Below are 7,724 nucleotides of genomic sequence, written 5' to 3' on the forward strand. Positions count from 1 at the left end.
ACCCCTGAGGAGAAGCCCATAGATGTCATCTTTGAAATAAGTGACTAAATAATGAGATGACACGACATGATTTATCCTTGGGAAAATGACCATAGACCTTATCATTGATTTTTATGAATAAATAAAGAGATGAAATCGCATGATTCACCCCTGGCTTAGCTGCCCATACTGATTTCAGATACTAAATAATGAGATGACATTGCACGATTCACCTATGTGTAGACACCCATAGACATCATCATTGATATAAGTGATCAAATAATGAGATGACATCGAATAATTAAGTCCTGGGGAGATGCCCACAGACATCCCCATTGTTTTAAGAGGATAAATAATGAGAGGACATTGCCCGATTCCCCACTGGTGAGATGCCATATACATCATCATTGATTTAAATGACTAAATAGTGAGATGAACTGACAAGATTCAACCCTGGGGCAATGATCATATAATTCAACATTGATTTAAGTGAATAAATAAAGAGATGAGGTCACATGATTCACCACTGGGTTGCCACCCTTAGACCTGATCATGTTTTATGACACTAAATAATGAAATGAGGTCACATGTTTCATCCATGGGGAGATGCCGTACACCCCATCTTGATTAAACTAACTAAATAATGAGAAGACATCAATATAATTTACCCTTGGGGATCCACCCATAGAACTCATCACTGATTTAAGAGACTAAATAATGAAATGAAATCACATAATTTACCCCTGGGAAGATGCTTGTAGAAATAATCAATGATTTAAGTAACTAAATAATGAGAAGTCATTACACGTTGTCCCCTGGGGAGACACCCACTGATCACATAATTGATTTAAATAACTAAATAATGATATTATATCGCATGATTCACCCCTGGGGAGGCTCCTGTAGACCCTTTCATTGATTTAGGTGGGTAAATAATGAGATATAGGCCCAAACCACACAACGGTCATGCACATTCCTACGGCCTAGTTCAGTCTTTTGCAGGTTCCCGAGGTGTCAGTCCGGACTCGGGACCTCCCAATTGATTCTTGCTTTGCTCATTTGTTTCTGACACAGGGACCTGGCCACTCTGCTCATATTATCACACCTCCTGCTACAAGACTGTAGTGGAATAGTTGTGCCAGTGCTTAGCTATGGATCGCTTCACCTTCCTTTGTGGGTTAATGAATGAAAGTTCTATGATGACACCTAAGATAGTCATCAACGTGATTGCATGGCAAGTGCCGCTAATGAGCCCTCTCCACTGTGGCTTAGAGTTTAAGAATGGCTCATGCTTGTGGATTCCTGGGAATTTCCTTAGAGCCAGGTTTCTGGCTAACCAAACAAATGCTCTCTCCACCAAAGTCTCCCATTCCTTTGCTCAGTTCCCATGAGGCCTCCCACAACTTGACCACCCCAGACCTTCCTGCTCTCTGCCCAGTTCTCCTTCTCCCTCCGGCATTCTAATAACTAACACTTCTTTAACTGGTATTCTAAATATACACAGGAGACCTTGTCTGATTCCATTTTTGGAGGGTGGGAGAAAACATGCAGTGACCTATTAGGACTATTCGTGTTTTTTGGACTCTCTGAAGTTGTAATGCATAGGCTGACTATCCTCTGCTTTATGTCGAATATCTACTTATGTGTGAGTACAGGGGATACAGAGCTAAAGAGTGAACTCTGAACAGTACAGTCTCTAGTGGCCAAAAGGCAAAGGAGGAACTGCTCCACCTCCTTAGCCATCAGGGACATGAAAATTAAGCCTTCTCTAAGATGTCTTCTTATACTGGTCAGAATGGCTAAGATCAAAACCATTAATGACAATTTATGCTGGAGAGGATATACTGTAAGGGGAACACTGCTCCTTTGCTGGTGGGAATTCAAACTTGTAAGCCACTGTGAAAATCTGGGTCACCATTTCTCAAAATGTTGCGAATCAATCTACAACAAAGCACAACATAACCACTCTTGGGCATATACCCAAAGGATTCACAAACACCACATAGACATTCGACCTATCAACTATGTTCACAGAAGTATTATATATAATGGCCACAACCTGAAACCAACCTAGCTGACCCTCCCCTGAAAACTGGATAATGAAAATGTGGTACATTTAAACAATGGGGTACGACTCAGGCAGGAATACAAAGACATCGTGAATTCACAATCACATGGATGGATTTAGAAGACAACAATCCTGAGTGGGGTAACAGCAACACAGAACAACAATCATGGCACATTTCATATTTTAACGGGTGTTTTCTCTCCTCTCCAAATTTTGAGCTCCCATGCTTTCTCTGCAAGAACTTTAAAACGAGAGTGAGAGTTTTCTCTGGTATATCAGAATATGTTCAATAGTTACTGAAGAAAAGGTGTTGTGATGGCTTCTCTTCAAATGTGATCTGCAATATACTCCCCATAACTGCCATCTCTCTACAGTTCATGATGTCTGGAGGGACTCACTAAGCCAGGAGGAAAGGAAACTACCTTCAGTGAGTCAATCCACTCAGTGGCTTCCAGCCTAGGTCTCCTGAAAGTCTGGCCCTGATGCTTCTCCCACCCTCCATACAGGATAAATCAATCAACTGGATATGAGCCCTGAAAAGTTGCTTCCTCAGTAAAGCCCCAATTGCAGGTGAATAACTAGTACCACCTGAGACTCTTCTCTGTTGCAGGTTCCCCTTTCCTCAAGAGTGTCAATTGAAAGGAAGCTAGGCTATCACTGTAAGGCCTCTCATTTGTCAGAAAAATGCTCTAACTTGTGGTCCTGAGCTTGCTTCTGGAGAGTTGGAGCAGCCTCTCCTGTGGTAACTGGGAGCCACAGAGGCAGAAAGCAATGAATCTTTTCACATAGTTAGTCATGTCAAAAGCGCCATGGGTGGTAGTTTTATTTTGGGTAGATGGTTTTCTGGGTGACTTAATGGAGACAAAGCATTCATGTCCCCACAGGATGAGGCTCACTTCTGGAATTACATGAGAGTCCACATAACAGAGAAAATCACTTGTCATGTGAGAGAACATTACAGAACACATACACATGTAGTAGAGATAGTTAAGCATGCAGAGAGGTAGTGAGATACACAGCAGGATTAGCACATGCACACACAATCACACACTCACCCACACAAACACACACACACACTAACACACACACACACAGATGAAGAGACAAAGACTGAGAAAGAGAAAAAGAGAAGGAAAAGAGAGAGAAACTCAGAGTGATACAGATTATGAGACAGACACATCTTGAGGGAGAGAGAGAGACATACATAAACATTAATGGAGAGATGAGATTGTGACAAGGTGACAGACATGCATACAGTTATCTTCATTCTAAACAGACAAGCACAGCGTTGGTGGAGGTAAATAAATCGATTGAAAGAGAGATGCCCTGGGACAGAGCTAGAGAAACAGACAAAAATATAGTCAGGCTGAAACACAGACAGAAATACAGGCACTCTATGTGTCACTGAGAGAGATATATAGAAGAAAGAATCACAGTGACTCACAGAATGAGACAAAGAGCAAGAGATAAAAGAGACAGACAGACAGATAAAGACTGACAGACATACATGTTTATGAACACGGAGAGATGTAGATGAGAGAGATCCTTTCTAAACTTCTAAATGAATGCATCCCAGAACTCAGTGCTCTCCCTTCCCAAAACTGCCATTCAACTCATTTCCAGGGGTATTAAATGCCTGAGCCCCCATGCTGTCTTTCCATAGGTTCCCTAAAAATGCTACAGTGTCCCACAGTCTACCCAGGTGTCCTTGGAAACAATGCTGGCTGCCGCTTATTGAATGCACCTGTAGGTCAGAGCTGAGAGGATCCTAAGATTGCTTGAGGCGTTTGGGAGGGGGCTCCAGTAAAGAGCAGTGAGCAGAAGCCAGGGAGCTGTATGCTTCAGCCAGCAAGTGGGGATATGAGCCCACCATTGTCTTCCAGCTTGAGGTCTCAGAGACTTCAGAAGCATGAGATGTAATGAAATCCAGCACCTGGGTTTTCAGCTGCCCTGCACTGTGGAGGTCAGCCAGGACGAGAGTGTGGGCAGCAGTCTCCACGGAGAGGTCCTTGCAGAGGGCGTCCTCGCACATGACCTTCAAACGCTCCAGGCCATACTTGTCGGCAGCTGCAAGCAGAACATCTGCCATGCTGTGGAGATCCGGTGCCTTCCGGGGGTAAATGAAGCCCATCATTGCCCTGAAGCCTTGAGGCTCCAGATCGTGGATCTCAATGTGATTTGTTCTGCTCTCCTCCATGTCATGTCCAAACATCCTCTGAAAACTGGAGAGCAAGCTGCTAAGATAGCCTTGTGGGCCCGGAATTCCTGGCCAGCTACTACCAGGCAGCAGTCTGTGAAGAAGGAATTCTCCCACAGCTCCTCTAGTTCATCTGTCAGAGTGCACCTTGGAACCTGGATCCCTGGCATCGTGGTCTCGTCAGAGAAGACTAAGGAGTCTTGGACCACAGTCACCTTGAGTTCATTGTCTTCGAGCAGCCAAGGCTGCTGGGCCAAGAGGAAATCTCAAAGGATAAACTTTCTGAATCCCCACTGTTGATTTTCTAGGAACCTGAAGAATCTTGGGCTCTTCATGCCTTGTGTTTCCTCTCTGTCGGATTCCATGATTCAAAACTGGAACTTTGCCCACACTGGTCTCCTTGGGCAGCTGAGCAACGTTAGGTAAACTGACAAGTAGCCCTCACTTTCTTCATCCAACCCGTTCAGGTGTATTTTCAAACTCCATCTGTTTTTGTCCCTGGCTCCTGAGGAGAAGGTTGGGCTTTCAATGGCTTCCCTCATTTCCCGCAGGATAGAACAGAAGTTGCTTCTGATCCTACTGTATGTGAATTTCTGGAAACTCACTTCTGTGAAGCCCCACCTCTCGTCTGCCAGGTCCCCTGACATATCTGCTTGTGGCAGTTTGACAGTTAATGTGGCTCCAAAATGAATAGGTAGGGCGTTTTCTTCTTGTACCTAGAGGTCACAATTACAGATACCTGTAACACAAAAAATAAAAGTCCCGAGACTGATATTGGGGCTCAAGCTTCAATCTGAACGTCAGGCAAGCAAAGCAGCCAAGCCACTAGCAATTGCCTCTACCTCAGGCTCCAAGCGCTCTCCCCAAGCATTACACTGCTGCCTCTTCTCAGCCTAACAGGAGATAATTTTGAGCCTGACTACTGAAAGACACCACTCCTTTCATTTATACCACTCTATTGCTGGGATCAAGGGCATGAGCTCTGTTAATCTTTTAGGCTGGTTCAATCTAGTGTGGCCCTGGGTATATTTGAACACACAGTTGTACACATGCCTTTGTCCCGTGAGTCCTCGGAGGAAACGTGTCTGCCTGGCTTCACTGGCTAAGCAGTATGGTTGCTTTGCTCTTTTGGTCACCAGTGACTTGAGAAATTGTAAACTATGTATCACCACAGACACATTTTTAGAATTTTGTTTTCTGCTTTCCTCTGTATCCTAAACTCATTGGTGCTGGAGACTTGTGTCTCACTAAAATTTTCTATCCAGATTTCAATGTTAGATTCAGACAAGACAGATTGAGCTTCTAAGGATAGCTGCAATCTCACCACCACACTGGTTCCTTTTCGAGATTGAATCTTAGGTCAACAGGTAAATACTTTTGACAATTTTACTCAACTCTTGGATGGTTTGGAACACTTAATGCCCTAGTATCAAAAAATGTTTTCCCCAGAGAAACAAAACAGTTAGAAAGAATCTCTGACCATATGAAGAAAGAGGATTCATTAGAATGACTTAGGGATGTAGGCCTGATAGCCTCATAGTATCTAGCTGTGCAGAGAAAGTACAAGACCTCAGTACTTACTCAGTCCTGAAAGTGGGAACTCTCCATTGGTCTTCAGTATATTCTGGAAGTCAGAAGAAGTAGTCGCTATTGCCAGTGAAGGGAGGGACTTGCTACAAGGCAAGGGCCAGCTGGCAAAGAGCAAGACCTTCCTGTATCCATACCACTTTATAGTCTCCCACCAGAGGGTATGGCCTGTTTACCGATCAAAGTCTGGATTAAGGGTGTGTTTGTCTTCTGGCCTCCAGATCAGGATTAGATCTATGTTTCCCTGTATCTCCAAGGTTCCAGTTGGAATTGGATGTACATACCACATCTGAAGCAGTGCTCTCCATGTTTGGATGTTAGTTTATTCCAGATAAAATCAGATCAGGGAACAAGAGTAACCATGAGAAGTGTAGTTTGCTTCTTGTGTCACACGAAGATCCTAAATTCTTCTCATTCAGTCTCGGGGACTGAGTAGATTCTGTCTGTCAATACCTTATATCTTGTTTGTTTGGTATTTTTCTGCAAACTGTGTTAATTTTATCATTTGCAGAAGTTTAAAATAAAGTTATTTTATATACTGATCCGGGTCACTCTCATTCCCCCAGTAACGCATACATTCTACCCACCCCACCCCTAATCCACTCCTGGGGATCCCCTGGGAACTACACAGAGCTTCTCATCTGTTCAAGAGCAGAGCTGACCAGATTTCAAATCTTCTCTTCCACCAAAGGTACCAGGTAACCAGCAGATCCAGTGCCTAGAGTTTGTTTGGGAACTGCAACATACTTCCCATCCCGTCAAAAGCAGAGCTGCCCAGATTCCATATCTTCTCTTCCACCAATGAGACCATGAAACCACCAGACCCAGGAGACCAGGGGACCAGCTGGTCAGGCGGGAGAATGTATAATAGCCGTGTATCCATGCCAGTATTCCAATGATTGGGGATTGGGTAGATACTGCAGAGAACTTCCCATCCAGGCAGAAGCCGAATAGCACAGATTACAGATCTTCTATTCCACCAAGGAGACCATGAAACCAGCAGGGCCAGAGCAGGAGATGAGCTGGTCCGGCTAGACAAGTTAAAATAGGCACTGCATCGGGGCCTGCATTCCAGTGCCTGGGGATTACTTGGGAACTGCTAAGAGCATTCTATCCCTGCGTGAGCCGAGCACCCCAGATTCCAGGTAGTCTCTTCCACCAACGAGACTAGAAAACCAGCAGATCCTGTGCCTGGATATCACCTGGGATCAGCACAGAGCTTCCCATCCCAGCAAGAACGAGCAGCCCAGATTCCAGGTCTTCTCTTCCACCTACAAAACCAGAAAACTAGCAGATCCAGGAGACCAGGGAACCAGCTACTATGGTGGGAACAGGTAAAAGAGGCCCTGCATCTGGGCCTGAATTTCAGTGCCTGGGAATCAACTGGGAACTGCACAGAGCTTCACATCCCGGAAAGAAGGAGCAGCCCAGATTCCAGGTCTTCTATTCCACCATGCAGACCAGGAAACCAGCAGACTCAGTTCCTGTGATCCCCTGGGAACTGCATAGAGCTTCCCATGCCAGCACGAAAACAGTATATCCAGTGCCTGGTGATTGCCTTGGAACTGAAGAGTTTCCCATCCCGGCAGTAAGCTAGCAGCCCAGACTCCAGATCTTCTCTTCAACCAAGGAGACTAGGAAATGAGAAGATCCAGTGCCTGGGGATAACCTGGGAACTGCATAGAACTTCCCATTTGGCAGGAGCCTGAGCAGCCCCGATTCCAGGTCTTCTCTTCTACCAAGGAGACCAGGAAAGGCACATATCCATACCAGGAGACCAGCTGGTCTGGTGGGACCAGGTAAAACAGGCAGTACCTCCAGGCCTGTTTTACCAACAATACCAGTAAACCAGCAGATCCCGGAGAACAGGGGACCAGTCAGTCAGTAAGGACC

General features: G+C 45.0%; 1 pseudogene; it reads right to left on the reverse strand.

The window, feature by feature from the left end:
- Window positions 1-3,647: 3,647 nt before the first annotated feature.
- LOC121138222 lies at window positions 3,648-6,210 on the reverse strand (annotated as a pseudogene).
- Window positions 6,211-7,724: the final 1,514 nt, after the last annotated feature.

The sequence above is a fragment of the Mesocricetus auratus genome, unplaced genomic scaffold, assembly GCF_017639785.1.
Source record: "Mesocricetus auratus isolate SY011 unplaced genomic scaffold, BCM_Maur_2.0 contig_5414_pilon_obj, whole genome shotgun sequence".
Lineage (NCBI taxonomy): Eukaryota > Metazoa > Chordata > Mammalia > Rodentia > Cricetidae > Mesocricetus > Mesocricetus auratus.